The sequence below is a fragment of the Rhipicephalus microplus genome, chromosome 3 (assembly GCF_043290135.1).
Source record: "Rhipicephalus microplus isolate Deutch F79 chromosome 3, USDA_Rmic, whole genome shotgun sequence".
NCBI lineage: Eukaryota > Metazoa > Arthropoda > Arachnida > Ixodida > Ixodidae > Rhipicephalus > Rhipicephalus microplus.
The window spans coordinates 21,752,026-21,770,044 of record NC_134702.1 but is presented as its reverse complement, the minus strand read 5'-3'; the positions used below and the strand labels follow the sequence as shown (position 1 = coordinate 21,770,044).

Below are 18,019 nucleotides of genomic sequence, written 5' to 3'. Positions count from 1 at the left end.
AGGTATAGTATGGCGAGCGTCTATTTCTCGTACAGAATCTTACCTAAGAAGAGACTTTCTGGGGATTTTTTGGTCTAAGGATTTGCGATGGTAGCGCCGTTACGTCGCAGCGGAGCGTTTTGAACCATCGCTTCGCCGGCCGGTTGGGTATTTTGTAGGCCGGCGAGGTGTTCTGTTCTCTGGCCTGATTCTTAACCTAGCGCCTTGCTCGAGTGAGTTTGATCGTTTGGCCGTGATTTGGCTCTGCGAGTCGTGCAGCTTTCATGTGGCTTACGTGGTGCACGAACCGGTGCCCCGTATCAATTTCGTCAACCTCGTTGTGACTGCGCTTGCTCGATCGACAGACGTCGCAGGCTGCAGTGCGCTTGTCTTGCCACGACAGGTAAGCAGTCGTCTCTATTATTTGTAGTTCTACTCTGCCCTGTTGGTCGCTATCTCGTATGTAATAGTCATAAATACCTGCCCGCATCAGACAGCGGGATAATATAGGACTATGCTGCCGGGATTCGAGAACACTTTCCCAGAGGCTTCCCATACCATAGTGCTGGCTTTTTTTGGCACCTGTAATAGCTTCCAGAAAAGTTGTGTAACTTGCACAGAGTCATCCTCTCATTACGCTGATATGCTGGAATGTCAAAATTGAATTGTGCTTCGCATTGCCCATTTGGGATTGAGAGAACAACACTGGTGTGATTGTAATGACCCCAAATGCGTGCTTTTCCGCAGCACTAAAACATGGCGGTGAAGCCGAATGTGCTAATGTCAGTGTTTTTACCGTGTGCATTCATACATAAAAGTATGAGTTGGCATAGAGTCAAGCAGGATTGCATGGAACATTTATGGTTGAGAGGGAAAATAGCTGGGCAGATGACACTTTTTGGTTTGGTGTACTTGTGGACAGGAGCAAAGGCCAGATAGGAAAACCAGGCAATAGTGGAGTGTATATTAAAGGACATTGAGGAATTAGGAGGAGAGTGCGAGATAATTGTACTAGGACATATGAATGCACACATAGAAGATTAGGTGGGTATACTGACCCAACAGGCAAAATTATCATGGATATGTGGGAAAGGCATGATTTGATCATTTGCAACAGTACTGAGAAGTGTGAAGGGCAAATAACATGGGAGGTAGGAAGGCTGCAGTCGACGATAGATTACGCACTGATGTCACATAGGATGTATGATAGGCTCAGGGGAATGCCCATAGATGAATGTGGCTCCAGAAGTTTGGGTAGTGATCACAAACGTATCAAACTAAGTTTTGGAAGAGCAGGGTAAGTGGGAAAGAGACAAGATGAGCAACTACAGGAAAATTTTTATTCAGAAAGGCAAATAGAAATAGCTACTAAGCAGATTGAGGAAGTAATCACCGAGGATAATAAAAGTGTGGAAATATACAAATCTAATTAGACTGTTTGAGCTAGAGCTTGCTAAGACATGTGACAAGTCACCCCGGAAAAGAAGACACAAACCCAAGAGTTGGTGGGATGAGGAAGTTAAGAGAGCCATAGCAAAACGTAAGGAAGCCTCTAGGGAACACAAACATGCTAAGCAGTGGGGTGAATCGACAGATGATGTTGAAAGAAAATGGGATACCTTTCTAAGTTCTAGAAGGGAAGCATCCCTTCTGATCAATGAAACGATTAGACGAAAGTGGGCTCAGTGGCTGGCAGAAGTACATGAAAAGGATAGAAAGGCAGCTGCAAAGTTTTGGAATCATCTAAACTCCCTAAGAAATGAGACAGGCCTAGAGCAGAGGTTCATTACTACAGCTCAATGGGCTAGGCTAGAAGAGGACGAAGCTATTGAATATATAAGAACAAGGGTGACAGAATAATTTCAACAAAAAAGTGCCTTATCCACCACAATAGACAAGGATGGATCAAGTGGCGCAATGACTCCATTTTCACGAGAGTGGGAAAGAGCAGAATAGAGGGTTCCTAGTAGTACATCAACAGGCCCAGATGGCATTCGAATTATGCTGATAAAGACATTGGGTCCGAAGTCTAAGCAGACTTTGAGAGAGGCAGTGAGCAAAACAATAATTCATGGTGAAGTCCCCATGGTGTTGCAGCTATGACGTAGTGGTTAGAGCATCCGCCTCGCATGCAAAAGGTCCGTGGTTCAAATCTCGGTGCCGCGCAGTTCCCAACCGGATAAAAAAAAAATATCCACGTGGTGATGGAACTGCATTAAAGAGGCCTGGGGTGCGGCCTCACCGGTAACCACCACCGGGAATGCACTCCTTCACCAGTGAAGGATTGGCCAACCTGGTGCAGTAGCTGGCCACTACCTCCCACATGCATACGTCAAATAACTCGCGGCCTTCAGTCCCCAGCAGCTGCGAAGCAACTGACCACGGTGGCGGTCAGATCTGCAACGCAGCAGAGGGTTCTAGGAATCTCTGGATCCGGACAGGCTGCCATTGGAACCTGAACTTGGCAACGTTTAAAGCTAGAACCTTATCTAGTGAGGGAAGTATAGCTGTACTATTCGAGGAGCTAGAGGGTGTTAAATGGGATATAATAGGGCTCAATGAGGTTAGGAGGACAGATGAGGCTTATACGGTGCTACAGAATGGGCACGTCCTTTGCTATAGGGGCTTGGCTGACAGAAGAGAACTGGGAGTGGGGTTCCTAATTCACAGAAACATAGCTGGCAACATAGAGGAATACTATAGCATTAATGAAAGGGTGGTAGGTATCGTAATTAAACTGAATAAAAGATACAAGATGAAGGTGGTACAGGCTTACGTGCCTACATCCAGCCATGATGATGCTTCAGTTGAAAGCTTCTATGAATACGTGGAATCGGCAATGAGTAAGGTAAAAACACAGTATACTATACTTATGGGAGACCTTTAACGCAAAGGTAGGGAAGAAGCAGGCTGGAGACCATGCAGTAGGAGATTATGGCATCGGTACTGGAAACGCCAGAAGAGAGGTACTAGTAGAATTCGCAGAATGCAATAATTTACGGATTTTGAAAACCTTCTACCAAAAACGAGGAAACCGCAAGTGGACACGGAGGAAATAATGGCGAAAATAAAAACGAAATAGACTTTATAATGAGTGCACACCCAGGCATCGTGCAGGATGTGGAAGTGGTTGGCAAGGTACGATGCAGTGCCCATAGAATGGTACGGTCTCGAATTCACCTAGACTTTAGACTTGAGGAAGGAACGACAGAAACTGATACGCAAGAAGCCAATCAATGAGCTAGCACTGAGAGGGAAAGTACAAAAATTCAGAGTCTCACTTCAGAACACGTACTCGGCTCTTAGTGAGGAAGCCAACCTTAGCGTAGATACAAAGAATGATAATTTGACGAGTATCTATCATTACGGTGTGTGCAGTGGAAGTTGGAGGCAGGGTAGTTAGACAGGACGTTGGCAAGCTTTCCCAGGAAACGAAGAATCTCATTAAGAAGCGTCAAATCATGAAAGTCTCAAGTACAACAGACAAAATTAAACTGGCAGAGCTTTCGAAGCTGATTAATAGGCGTAAGGTATCCGATGTAAGAAGGTATAACATGGAGAGAAATAAACACGCTCTGAAAACGGAGGAAGTGTCAAAGCAGTGAAGAGGAAACTTGGGATAAGCAAAAATCGGATGTATGCACTACGGGACACCGAAGGCAAAGTAACTACCAATATGGATAGGATAGTTAAAATAGCGGAGGAGTTTTACAGAGATCTGTACAGCAGCCAGGACAACCACGACTTTAATACTATAAGAACTAGCAGTAACCCAGATGACACCCCACTAGTAATGATAGAAGAAGTCAGAAAAGCTTTGGAGAGCATGCAAAGAGGCAAAGCTGCTGGTGAGGATCAGGTAACATCAGATCTGCTGAAAGATGGAGGACAGATTGTGTTAGAAAAACTAGCCACCCTGTTTACGAGGTGTCTCCTGACGGGAAGAGTACCAGAGTCTTAGAAGAACGCTAACATCATCTTAATACATAAGAAAGGAGATGACCAGGACTTGAAGAATTACAGGCCGATCAGCTTGCTCTCTGTAGTATACAAGCTATTCACAAATGTAATTGCTAACAGAGTAAAGAAAACATTAGAATTCAATCAACCAAAGCAACAAGCAGGATTTCGAACAGGCTACTCAACAATCGACCACATTCATACTATCAATCAGGCAATAGAGAAATGCTCAGGATATAACCAACTATACATAGCCTTCATAGATTACGAGAAGGCGTTTGATTCAGTGGAAATATCAGCCGTCATGCAGACACTGCAGAATCAGGGCGTCGATGAAGTATATATAAACATCCTGGATGAAATCTACAGGGGATCAACTGCTACCATAGTGCTTCATAAAGAAAGCAATAGAATACCAATCAAGAAGGGTGTAAGGCAGGGGGACACAATCTCCCCAATGCTATTTACCGCAAGCTTACAGGAGGTGTTCAGAAGCCTAGAATGGGAACAGTTAGGAATAAGAGTTAATAGAGAGTACCTTAGTAACCTGCGCTTCGCCGATGACATTGCATTGCTGAGTAACTCAGTGGACGAATTGCAACTCATGATTACGGAGTTAGAAAAGGAGAGCAGAAAGGTGGGTCTTCAAATTAATCTGCAGAAAACGAAAGTAATGTACAACAACCTTGGAAAAGAGCAGTGCTTCGAGATAGGTAATAATGCACTTCAAGTTGTAAAAGACTATGTCTACTTAGGGCAGGTAATAACCGCGGAGCCGAACCATGAGATTGAAGTAACTAGAAGAATAAGAATGGGGTAGAGCACATTCGGCAAGCACTCTCAAACTATGACTGGTAAATTGCCACTATCCCTCAAGAGGAAGGTATATAACATCTGTATCTTGCCAGTACTTAGCTACGGAACAGAAACCTAGAGACTTACAAAGAGGGTTCAGCTTAAATTGAGGACGACGCAGCGAGAAATGGAAAGAAAAATGGTAGGTGTAACCTTAAGAGACAAGAAAAGAGCAGAATGGATTAGGGAACAAACGGGGGTTAAGGATATCATAGCCGAAATCAAGAAGAAGAAATAGACATGGGCCGGACATGTAGCGCGTAGGCAGGATAACCGCTGGTCAATAAGGGTAACTAACTGGATTTCCAGAGAAGGCAAGCAGGTTAGGGGGAGACAGGAGGTTAGGTTGGCAGATGAGATTAAGAAGTTTGCGGGTATAAATTGGCAGCAGCAAGCGCAGGACCGGGTTAACTGGCGGAACATGGGATAGGCCTTTGTCCTGCAGTGAACGTAGTCAGGCTGATGATGATGATGAAGTCCCTGATGGATTGAAACTTAGCAGGATGAGCATGATCTATGAAAAAAAGGGGGGCAAAGCTGACATAAACAACTACCGTCCTATAACAGTGACATCAGTGGTCTACAGGCTGCCGATGCAGATTACAAAGGAAAGACTGCAGGCATGGATAGAGGATGAGGGGGTGCTGGGGGAACTTCAGAATGGGTTTCGGAAACACAGCAGGTTGGAAGACAATCTGTTCTCACTGAGGCAGTGCATCGAAATAGCAGAAAAGGAACACATGCCCCTGTGGCAAGCATTTTTGGATATCACGTGAGCGTAACATGGGGTGGTTCAAGAGAACTTGTGTGGAATACTGGACACACTAGGTGTAGAAGATGGAGGCACTAATCTTTTAAAGGATATCTTTAAAAGTAACAAGGTAGTTATAAAGTGGGAAAAACAGGTATCCAAGCCCCCAAAGGTAAAACGGGGGCTTAGGCAGGGGTGTCCTCTGTCACCCTTGTTATTGATGATGTACCTACAAGGATTAGAGGCCAAATTAGATAAAAGCGGGCTTGGCGTCAACCTCTCTTTGTCGAACAAGGAAAACTCATTGAACAGGCACTACCAGCATTGATGTACGCAGATGATGTAGTGCTAATGGCCGAAAGCAAGGAAGATTAGCAGAAATTGATGGAAACCTGCGGTAATGAGGGAGATAGGTTAGCTTTCAGATTCAGTGAGGAAAAATGAGCAGTCATGAATTTTATTGATACAGAAGGTAATTAGCTTAGGATGCAGGAGGTCACGCTAGAGCTAACAGATAAATACAAATATCTGGGCGTATGGACAAGCAATGGGACCTAGTACCTAAGGGAAGACGAAATATACGCAACGACTAAAGGTAACAGGAATGCAGCAGTGATGGAAAAATAGGGTACTGTGGCATTACAAGAGGTATGATGTTGTGAGAGGAATATGGAAAGGGGTCATCGCTCCTAATCTGACGTTCGGCAATGCTGTGTTGTGCATGAGATCAAAAGTTCAAGCAAGGTTAGAAATTAAGCAACATGGAATAGGTAGGCTTGCTTTAGGAGCTCACAGGAATACACCAAATCAGGGAGTACAAGGTGATATGGGATGGACATCATTTGAAGGCAGGGAAGCTAGCAGCAAGATAAAATTTGAGAAGTGATTGAGAGAAATGGGGGAGGAGCGTTGGGCTAGGAAGGTTTTCAGCTACTTATACATGAAGAATGTCGATACAAAATGGAGGAAGCGAATCAGAAAATCGACAGGTAAATACTTAGAATACGGCATGGGGCCAAACCAAAGAAATATCATTTAAGAAGAAGGTGAAGGAAACGGAGACCGATATGTGGAGAATTGGCATGATTAAGAAGTCCGCACTAGAGATCTATCGAACTTTTTAGCAGGAAAGGAAAGGATCTATGATAGTACTCGGGGTAGTTCCCTACTATTTGAGGCCAGGACGGGAGTGTTGCGAACCAAGACCAAGGGCCAAATACGATGGGGTAGACACGGTATGCAGTGCATGTGGAGAGGAGGAGGAAACTGCAGAACACTCGATAATGTTCTGTAAAGGGCTTCACCCTATAGTTCAGGATGATGGTACAGATTTTTTTAAAACACTCTGGTTTAGGGACAGGGAGGGCAAAATAGACTTTATGCGGGTAGAAATAACTAGAAGGAGGTTATCTGATTGGTGGCTAAAGTCAAGGCATGAGTGAAAATTAAACCCTTCACTCCAAAGTACCAGTCCTCAACTTCACTATTTAAAGGAAAAAAAAAAGATAAATCTAGTTTTCGGTTCACTAAGCATTACGGCTAGGTGGCGTTAGCCTCCGCCCAATTTAAAGGGTACAGCCATATCAATCCATCCATCCAGCTCCTCCACAGCGCACGTGCATGGCAGTGAAGCCGAACTTTATGCATTGCATCGTTCGTTTTATTTGCAGGCATAGAGATTAGCATTCCAAGTTCAAGTCAGCAAGTATTTTTCTTTATGTTTATCCAACGACATTTTTTTAATTATGTGGACGCATTAGTCATGGATTTGCCACCAAAATCCTAAGCTCTCATATTATGGAAGACCATCTCATCAAACCTGCCTTCTACACACTGCTGTACCAGAGAATGAACCTGCCGGCTGTTTCTCGTGCTAATATATACTGGGCGATAAAGGCCATGGGATGAATTTGTAAGCAACTATTCAGCCGAGCTGACATTCCATAAGCCCAGAGCAGGATCATTCATTGTTGCACCGCTACTGACTAACGCATACCTTAATTAAGACACATTGAAAGCTACATTCCGCAGTATACTGAGACGAGCGCCCCTGGAGCTTAGCGGTGAGAACACGGACACATGGTATGTACGAGTGTCCTTCATGTCTCTGTGAGGTGAACTCAATACAGGCCAACAGAATGCAACATCGGTCTTGGGAAATGTATCTCTCTGAGAAGGCCTTGAAGAGCCTAGTGGTTGACTTGGAGCTGGCTCAATGAGCTGGTAGCCGGTGAAGCCCTAAGAGCCCCACCAACCTTAGCTCTAAAAAGCACTTCAGCTATATAAATGTTCGCTCTATTCTTGCTACAGCAGCCAACGTATGGAAGAATAAACAGAGAGAGAATAAACATTTATTATTAACAAATGCACACTGAGCCTTCTTTGGGTGGGGCCCTCAGTCCAGGGCTCCATTGCCTTGCGCGACCCTGCGAGCCCGCTGGACCAGCTGCTGCTGTTCCTGCCGGCGTAAGCTGAGCAGTGCAGACTCCCAAGAGGAAGGGGTGGGATAGGGAATGGGAGGCACGCCCTGTGGGGCAGAGCATTCCCACGTGGAGTGGTACACCGTCGGTACGGATCCACAGAAGGGGCAGTAGGAGGGGTAGAGAGTCGGATGAAAGCGATTTAGCATATAAAGGCAAGGAAATGAATTGGTCTGTAGTTGCCGCCAAGTGACAGCATCTGCTCTGTTAAGTGAAGGATGAGGGGGAGGATACGTATAACGGCTCTGTCGATAGTACTGCAGCGTAGCGTTGTAGTTTAGTGGTTCTGTCGATGCGTCGTTTGGATTGAACAGCTCTTCCAATGGAGCCCGGCCGGTCAGCACTCGGGCAACCGCATGAACGTGTTCATTACCATGGAGAGAGGCGTGTCCAGGAGTCCAGACGATACGCACAGGACGTAATGCAGACGGTGAGACAGAAGAGAGGATATTGTGTGTATGTGCAGCCACAAGTCCTTGAGCGAAAGCATGGCAAGCAGCTTGTGAATCTGTTACAATAGTGACAGGGGAGTCATGTGACAGTGTCGTAGCGTAAACGATTGCCAGAGCGAGAGCTCCCTCCTCTGCCAGACCACTGTCTGTAGTGCGAAGTGTGGCAGACGCCACAAGGGCGTCTGTGTCATCTGTCACGGCTAAACACATGGCTGACTTCTCTGGGTAGCGTGCTGCATCAGTGTAAAGTACTTGTAAGTCTGATGTACCATCACCAAAGACGCGTGTCATAGCCTGAACTCGGGCACGTCGACGACCGGCGTGGCGGGAGGGATTCATATTGCGTGGAATCGGAGGCACTTTGATGAGTGCGCGGACAGTAGAAGCAAGTTTATATCGCAGTACTTGTGCGGGTTTTTGAGGAATCGGGTAGCCAAGACGAGACAGGATGGCGCAGCCCTGACGGGTCTGCCTGAGCCGTTGGAGCTGACTGTTGTGCTGGGCCTCGATGAGTTCGGTTATGGTGTTGTGGACTCCTAATTGAAGGAGGCGTTGTGTAGATGCGTGTGGAGGCAAGCCGATAGCCGCCTTCACAGCTGTCCGTAGAAGGATGTCCATCTTTTTTATTTGAGCTAGAATGAGATTGTGAAAGGGAAGATGATAGGTGAGCCGACTAACTATGAGTGCTTGTACTAAGCGGAGGACATCCTTCTCACAGAGGCCTCTCCTGCGATTGGTGATGCGTTGGATCATGTGTGTAATTTGAGTTATCTGCTGAGCCAGAAGGTGTGTAGTGTACGAGGCCTTGCCGTCGGACTGAAGGTAGAGGCCTAAAATGCGAATTCGTGGTACCAGAGGGATAGGATGGCCATCAAGAAACAGCGAAACGTCAGGAGAATCAGTGATTTTGCGGCGCCGCTTGTATACTAATAACAACTCCGACTTATCCACTGAGCACGTAAGGCTGCCGGCAGCAGCATAGTCTTGTACCACAGACACAGCTTCCTGTAGGGCGTCCTGAATGGTTCCGCCTGATCCTTTGGTCGTCCAAATTGTAATGTCATCTGCATAGATGGCATGCTGGATGTTGGGAACCTGTTGTAATAGGGAAGGGAGTTTAGACATAGCCACGTTGAACAAAGTGGGCGAGAGAACCGAGCCTTGTGGTGTTCCTCTGCCTGCGAGACGAATGACGTCCGAAGCTTGTTCAGACAACTCACTTTGCTAACATCTTTGGCATCCCCTCCAGGTTCTTTTATGCTGTCGCCTGCAAGAGACACTATCAAGCTTCTGCTTTTCAAGTTTTGTTTCCTTTCAGCTTGAATCTGATTCTTCAATATAATCTGCTCAGTGAAGCTGTTTAAGTAAACTATTATAATAAATATAGCATCTCATTTGATTTAACAAAACTGCAAGCAAGAAGCAAATGGAACAGCTACTGCAATATAGCCTTCCAGTATTAAAGTGGGGAGTTGGGCTTCTCGGTACATTATTGTGGTGCACTACAGTGCAGAAAACACACAATAGACAGAACACAAATGATGAGTGCTGTATGGGAGAGCAATCCTGGCAGGTTATACAATGACTGGCAAGGAAACCTTCAAAATACTTTCAGTCATGCACACTCTTCACATTGTTTGATGCTCTTTCAGCCTATTTTTCGTGCAATGCCTGGTTTGGCCATCGTACACTTTACTGCACTTTAATAAAGGAATTTCGTGCACCACCCCTTGTGCACAATCAGCAAAGGGCCTCCTGTGCTTTGTGTCACAGACCTGTTTCATTTTGCCTCCGGGTCGGTCAATCTGCAGAGCTTAGACAGCCTGTTTGGTACTGAAAATAGGAGTTTCATGTGTTACCGCTGGGCCACCTTTTTCATGCTGGGCGACATCTTGTGCATGTAAGGTATCATCGCTACCTTCTGCATGAGCGGTGCGATAGCTTCACAATTTTGTGGGTGGTGGCGCACCTTCTTGAGCAGGCTGTCTGCAACTGAAATGAGGAGTGACTCGAGATGCCCAGCACTTGTGAGCCCTTCAGCTTTACGCTTAAATGCTTAGAAGTACAGTGTTGGCAAGATTTGCCCAGAGCACTCTTGAGGCACGATGTAAAAATAGCTCATTTAACGAGCTTTTAGTGGGTGGACTTGAAAGGTAGTAGTGGTTTGTTAGTGCATGGTTCTTAGCACCAGCAGATGCTAACACCTGTAAAACGAAACTGGACATCTATCTAAAAATGTAATTTTGTCATTTACTGGGAGTTTACGGTCTAGGCTAAATGGGGTCATCACATGGATTGATCGATTGATTTGTGTGGTTTACGTCCCAAAAACATCATCTGATTTTGAGAGACGCTGTAATGAAGGGTTCTGGAAATTTAGACCACCTGGGGTTCTTTAACGTGTACCCAAATCTGAGAACACGGGCCTACAACATTTTCGCCTCCATTGGAAATGCAGCCGCCGCAGTCGGGATTCGATCCCGCGACCTGCGCGTCAGCAGCCGAGTACCTTAGCCACTAGACCACCGCGGCGGGGCTAGTCATCACATGGAAAACACATCAGGTAGCACTTTGCTTTGTCGTGCGGGTCACAATTTAAATAAGGTAATCACTGACATATCTGAATATGCTAAGAACATTTTTGTCGATTGTAGTGAGCAAGAACTAGGTCTCTGAGAACCGAGCAATGAAGGAACGAGTGCATACGCCTTGTTTCTGCAGGTGTAGGATTCCTTCAAACATTGCGTACGTAGACAGCTAATAAAAGCTTAAATGTTTTAAGAAACCACCGGCAGAAATCCCCGCAGAGTTTTGGAAAGCAACGAAACTGTGTTTGTGAATAGAATGCTCATCACACTCAAGGATTAAGTTATGATGCAGGAAATAAACAAGATCTTCAATGTCAGTCGATATATCCTGACAGCACTTGTCAGTGAAAGTGTCAGAGACGTCTAAAGCCTGGTTAAATTGAGTCTTGATGAAAGGGTCATCTATCACTAAAAGCTTGAGATTACGCCAATTGAGATTCATAGACAATGGCCCGAAAAGGTATGTTGACGTTGAGCATTTTTGCACTGAAAAAAGACATTTAATAAATTGTTCTTGCTTTTTTCGATCACCTTAATCAGAAAGATAAAGCTTGTCACATAGTATTTTTGCATTAGACTTCTGTTTACTCAATGAATCATCCGAGTGAGAATCGACTGCATAAAACGCTTCTCTCGACTTTGATTCAAAAATATTTTTTCTCAGTAGAACCATGAAACCACTTTTCTTATCGACCAGCTGAATGTGGAGGAGTGTTCGCGTAGAAAAGAAGCCGCTCATCTAATCGGTGGGCTGTGTTTAAGTTCTTGCAGCTGTTAAGGAAGTTAGCACCTTCTGAAAAACGTGCGCTCTAATCGGCAGGGGCTTCATGCAAAACCTTACGTACAAAAGAAAGTTGTCCTGGTCTCTACTTCCTGAATGCCACAGCAAACTTCAATCCAAGGGAAAGAACGCAGGTTAGACCGGCTGGCACAGTTACTTCACCGATGACGTGTACGTTGCACTGTGACTCTTACGTGCGCGAGGTACACCAGGTCCTCTGTCTTTCAGGACGGTATAAATATATTTGCTATTTCACAATAAACATTGTTGTGTTGAAAGTTCAGCGCATGTTCTCGTCATTTGTTTCCGTCAATTGTGTCTTTCTTCACTGTAGTGCACCAAAACTTTTATTATTGTTTCACAAGTACATTCACAGACCAGGACCGTTGCCTAGGTGTTCAAGTCTCACCATTTATGTTATATAGGGTACATAATAGTCTTGAGTGCATGACCTTTAACTCTCATATGCTCTTCTATCTGTAAAAAGCGTATGAGAGTTAAACATGACATCTGCATCTGCAAAGCACTTCCAATGTCATGTTAGCTGAACCTAACAAAGAAACGTTTTACGCCACCCTTTACTTTTAATGTATTGGTCTACATTTACTAGTCAGTTTTTATATAGATAAAGAGTGTGCTCAACATCAGTTCTTCTTCCCAGTGATGTAATTGACAACTGAAGGACATTCGTAGTAATGCCATGAAAAAGACATATGCGATAAAGTTTGTGTGCCGCTGTGCTATGAGATTGTTTTTATACAAGGTAAGAGGAGGGAGCGAGTAGAAACAACTCTGGGCGAAATTTCATAGCTTAAGGACGCTGCATGTGTCACTATTATGCCTGCATTATCTTAAAGATGCTTTTTGAGAGCTTTCTGCTAAGTTTTTTTTTTTTTTCATCTTGCAGTATCAGTGAATGTTACAGTGGTACCTTGTTCTGAAAAATGCATCACAGCAGCACCATTGGAAGATGAGGTATCACCTTGGCCCAAACAAGATTAATTCATATAGATGAGGCAATAAAGACGTATAGCAAATTTCAACACTGCATCAGTCTCTGAACTCATTTACTGCAAAAGCAGCATTCTGCCATGTGGTCTTAAGGGAACTGTGACCGACAATACGTCCATTCTTACATTATTTTTTTTTTCATTTTTGTTTCAAATATTCTATCAAGCCAATATATGCTTCCAAGTAGGTGCAGGGTTCTAGCCACCTCCGAGAAGGCGCGTCCGACACGAGAGAGATGAAGACACCTGAACTGCTAAAGGGTGCCAGAAAGACAACACTTCATTCACGTTGAATGCACTTTTCATATAGCTCGCAGTAAGAGGGCTCAGGCATCAAAGTGACACTTCTCATGGTCACTAGCATCAACCTGGAACTAAATTGAAATACCATGTCGAGTGATAAGTTGACTACCAGATGAGAAGTGGCTTAAACAGTTGTGTGTAAGGAAACTGTACAAATCAATAATGTTTCACAAGAGAGAAAATTATCGGAATAAAGCCCTTTATCTGTTTTTGCAATAACAAGTTGATTAATGATAATAAAAAAAATTCAAGGGCAAACCTTTGAAGTTTGTGCTCAATATACACTGCCCAACAGCCATCATGGTGTCACATAATCGCATTACCATATTTATTTATTTATTTATTTATCTATGGCCGGTTTCTACAGATTGCAATGACACCTCAGCACGGGCGAAACGTTTCGAGACTAAGATCTCTTCCTTCCATACCTTCAGCTCAGCCGAATAGTCCAAAAGTATGTTACCCTGTAATAAATTTAGTTCCCATGCAGAAAAATTGTTTTGTGCATTTATGCTTGCTGCCCGCAAATGACAGACCAATCGAAGGTGCTTATAAAATCGCAATTTTGGTTTCGGTTCTTGACTCCACAAGGTGCCACCTGCTTCTTGTAGCAGGTGTCATGGCGACTTCCTGTTTACCTTTTTTGCTACGGGGTGTGCATGTAACGTTCAAGCTTCAGCGCTGTTCTTTGTCACATTGCAAGATCTATGTAGATACATACGTGGCGATCACATTTAGCACCATCCGGTACATCGAGTGTCAATACTTTATGTGCGACACTTCGCCTACTGGTTGTCAGAAGGTAAGTAAAATGCCGCTGCATCTTGCAGGAACTTGCGCGGTCAACGTGTCAAGGCGAATATCTATTGCTTTCACGGCTACCGCAGTCCTTGAATTTTATAAATGACACTTGGCTACTTTCACACTGCATTAGCGACCAAGGCCTGCACCTTTAATGTGGAAGAACGTGAGCTGCACAAAAACGGACTTCAGAGAGCCATACGACAATACTTTTTCTGTTCTCGACGCATGTCCTCGCATCTCGATCGGTTCCTGCGAACTAGCGCAGCTTTCTGACTGCATTTTCAAAACGATATCGCCTTTGTGCGCACACAGGATCATCCTTTGCCTTTTTTTTTTGCGCTCAGAAAGAAAACTGCTCAATATACCACTTGAACTTGTATAGCGCATTACGGGGAAGAAGAAACGGCCGAGCAGACCGACACAAGAGGACAGAGCGCTAACTTCCAACTGAGCTTTATTGTCAAATTTCATCAAATAAGTAGACCGGCACAAGCATACAAAACCACCCTAACGCAACGACAAGATAACACACAACATCACACCATCACATATCACACATTCATAGGCGGTTACTCTGATTAAGGAAGGCCACTTCATGTTCAGATAAACCCAAAGAAGGGGCGCTAATACACGTGCTGCCAGCTCTTGCTATACAATGCGCTTCTATAATTTCCCGAGTTAATTGCGACGGGTGCTTTTTTATCACTTCACACTGGTCAAACATGGGGGTACATCCACAATCGCGACAGTGAATTCCAATGTGGCCCTGGATTGCTTTGTGAGCATTATAATGGTGCTCTTTTAGCCTTTCATTAAGGCATCGCCCCGTTTTGGCCGAAATACCACATACCACATGAGAAAGGAATCGCGTAAACAACCCCCACTACACATGGCACAAACCGAGTTTTGTGCTTAGTTGCGCAACCAGTGGTGTGTGATTTGAGAGGGTTGACAGCTTTGCTCACAAAGCAATCCAGGGCCACATTTTTCTGTGTAACCTGTCTTTTCGCTGTACTAAATTGAAGTTCGGTGGACTTGTTTTCTGCACTAAGGCTTTTGTCACTGCGGCCTCCCACCGGCTGCTGTCCTTGCTGTACTGGTTTGCCGCCGATGTATTCTTGGTGCACCCGTGAGCAAGCCAGCTTCCGTTTTTGACATTCTTAGCACAGCTGTACTGTTGAGACTCGATGGACAGCACACGTAGCATCTCAAGCAGGCACGATTGCCGTGGTTTGAAAAACAGATGCACATTGCATTTTCTTCATTTTTCGGGTTCATAGATTAGCCCATGCACAACTGAACAGGTGGGAAATAAGTTGGCATGCTTGTTTATTCACAATGACACTATATGGAAACCAATCAGTTTCTGTTCGAAAAAATTGTTGGCAATCATTTTAGTGCAGTATTTTATCTTTAACTATCATTGCAAGAAATTTTTTTTTTTGCCATCCTCAAAAGCTGTTTAATTTTGCCATTATGGGTACAACCTAGGTTGACTGAAAAAAACATCAATACAATACTGCTCGAAATAATGAGAATAGATGCTAATGCCAAATAACATTCAAGAGGGTCTTCTTTGTAGCAATTATCATGTGAATGTGAAATGGGCAAAATGACAACTTGCTGCGACAGATTACTACTGATCACATCTCCTACACTTGTCATTACTCTCTATTCCAAAGAATGTTGTATCTAGCAAAGAAAAACGAGTTCATAAAATATTTTTTTTCATTAATACTGCACGGGTTGTTCTGATCTGCTTCTAGTTGCTACAAAACGAATGGAGTTTTTTATCCCTCCCACTGGCGTGCGCCTTTCTGTTTCGATATGCATTTTAATGAAAGCAGAACAGCAATTCTGCACCCATTCTGATATTTTTTTTAATTCTACAAGATTTGATTGATATGTGGGGTTTAACATCCCAAAACCACAATTCTACAAGATATACAGTAGCGTCACACGCCAGGGTAGTTGCTAGTAACTGTGTCAAAGAAGCACTGAGGTCGATGGTCAAGCAGTTTTAAAGAACAAGGAACGTAAACGTAGAATGTGTAAGTGGGGGTGTCACACTACTTGCTACAACTGAATGAGAATAGATGGCAACATCAAAGTTGAAGTGCCAAGTTGCTACATGAACCTTTTCTTCAATTCATTCATGTGAAAGAGAGTATCTGAATAGGTGAGGCGTTAACACGCAAAAGCCTATGGGAGGAGCCGTCCGCATCGGCTGCCTGTTCAAGATATCCTGTTTCACTGGCCGCGTTTTTGGAGCTGTAGACACGTCTTTTTTTTTTTTTCGATGGTGTTGCAATCTAATCGTTCGCGTAATCATGGTTGGTTGTGGAGCTGTCGGTTGCTCAAGTTCGTGCACCAAAGAGAAAGAGATGTTACAATTCTCTTGGAATGAAGATTAAAAATTGAAGTGGGTTTTGTAGTAATAAGGATACAGCCACAGTGAGTGGTATAGCCTTTGGATGCCTGGCGTCAAGTGGGCCATGTTGTCCCAAATTCTGCATTGATGGTTTCGTTTGTCTGACACATTTGGTATTTACGTGCAGACACTCCGAGAAAAGATCCACGGCAGATTGACTACGTGATGTCGACATTAGGCATGATAAAAAAGGAACTGAGGCATCAAGATGGAAGCACGAAAGGCATTTGAATGTGTAGTTTTTCATCAGCACAACCACAATCACTATATACGCAGTTATGACAAGCATATGGCGTTTACACTAAAACGCACTGCCACTGCACAGCCAGCTTTGACCCTGATACCGGAAACAGCGTGACACAGCAGCCAACAGCTGCACGACATCAGGCCAACGGTGACACCACTAAATCCATGACACAGCATTTGTCAATGACGTCAACTGCAGGGATGTATATGAAATCAGTCGGTGGTTCTGGCAGCGACGACCTCGCACCAGTGGGAGTAAATGTCAGTAGCACTATGTAGACAAGAAAATACTATTCTACTTATAGAACAGCTATACAATATTTTGCTCGTAAAGATTACGTGGCGATCACATTTAGCACAATCCGGTACATCGAGTGTCAATATTTGATGTGCGACACTTCGCCGAATGGTTGTCAGAAGTTGAGCGAAAAGAAAAGAAGCAGTGGTCATGGGTGTAATTGTGTAACCAGAACAAGTAACTATGCATAACAAGCACGGTGCTCGGCTATGATGTGAGTGTCGTCTCGGCCAGCCTGTTCACCAACGCGGTGCAAATACAAGAATGCCAAATAAGCTCGACTTAGCTACAGAAAATTATCGCCAACATATTTTGCTTTTTAAAGCTTTGTCAGCGCTGCATTATAGTCAAGGTTATCATGAACGAATGATTGGACAGTTTGCCAGGCCGCTGAACGCATAGTTTTAGTAATGTTGGATACCCCTTTCACACAATGAACATTGATATGAGCTGTGGTGGAACTACGAATGCAAAAACAGCTGAGCGCCCCCACAGATGGAAACACGTAAAAATAAGAGCGTTAGTCGATGACCTCGGTTAATAGGCAAGTGTAGAATTGTTGAAAGACGTGACAACCAAGGCCACGCCACTTATTATTCCGAAGCAATGCAGAATCCTGATAGCATGTACGGTCCGTTGATTGCCACTTGAAATGAAAATATTATTTTGCAATGACAGCACATGCTTCCCTTTCATGATCAATCGTAGGTGCGGCTATGCTAACGTGCGCTAGAAATTTACAACATACACATTGAGTTGCCATCAAGTAAGCGAGCACACCAATACCCAAGGAGTGACCCAGCAGACAGATGGAGAGCCATTGAACCGCAAGCCAGTGCAGTCTGCGTGCACCCCTTGAGCCTTTGCGAGTTTCCACATCGCTTATAGAAACACCTACTCTGCTCAGTCACCAACTCAGACTATTAATCTTTTCAAGCTGTCTTGCATAACATTTTATAACGTAAATGTATTTACCACTCTCCTCTGTACACTGTTTGGCACTAAAAGTATAATTTAAATAAACAATTTATGTTTAGGCACTTTGGTGATGCAGTCAAATTAAAATTTCATGCTTGCACGT

At 44.2% G+C, this 18,019-nt stretch overlaps 1 long non-coding RNA gene across 1 annotated transcript; it reads left to right on the top strand.

Moving 5' to 3' along the window:
- The first annotated feature begins 52 nt into the window (after positions 1 to 52).
- Positions 53 to 12,889, top strand: LOC119160102 (uncharacterized). Its single transcript, XR_012894200.1, has 2 exons — positions 53 to 382; positions 12,754 to 12,889. It is a non-coding gene; the product is annotated as an uncharacterized LOC119160102 (long non-coding RNA).
- The last annotated feature ends 5,130 nt before the right edge of the window (positions 12,890 to 18,019 follow it).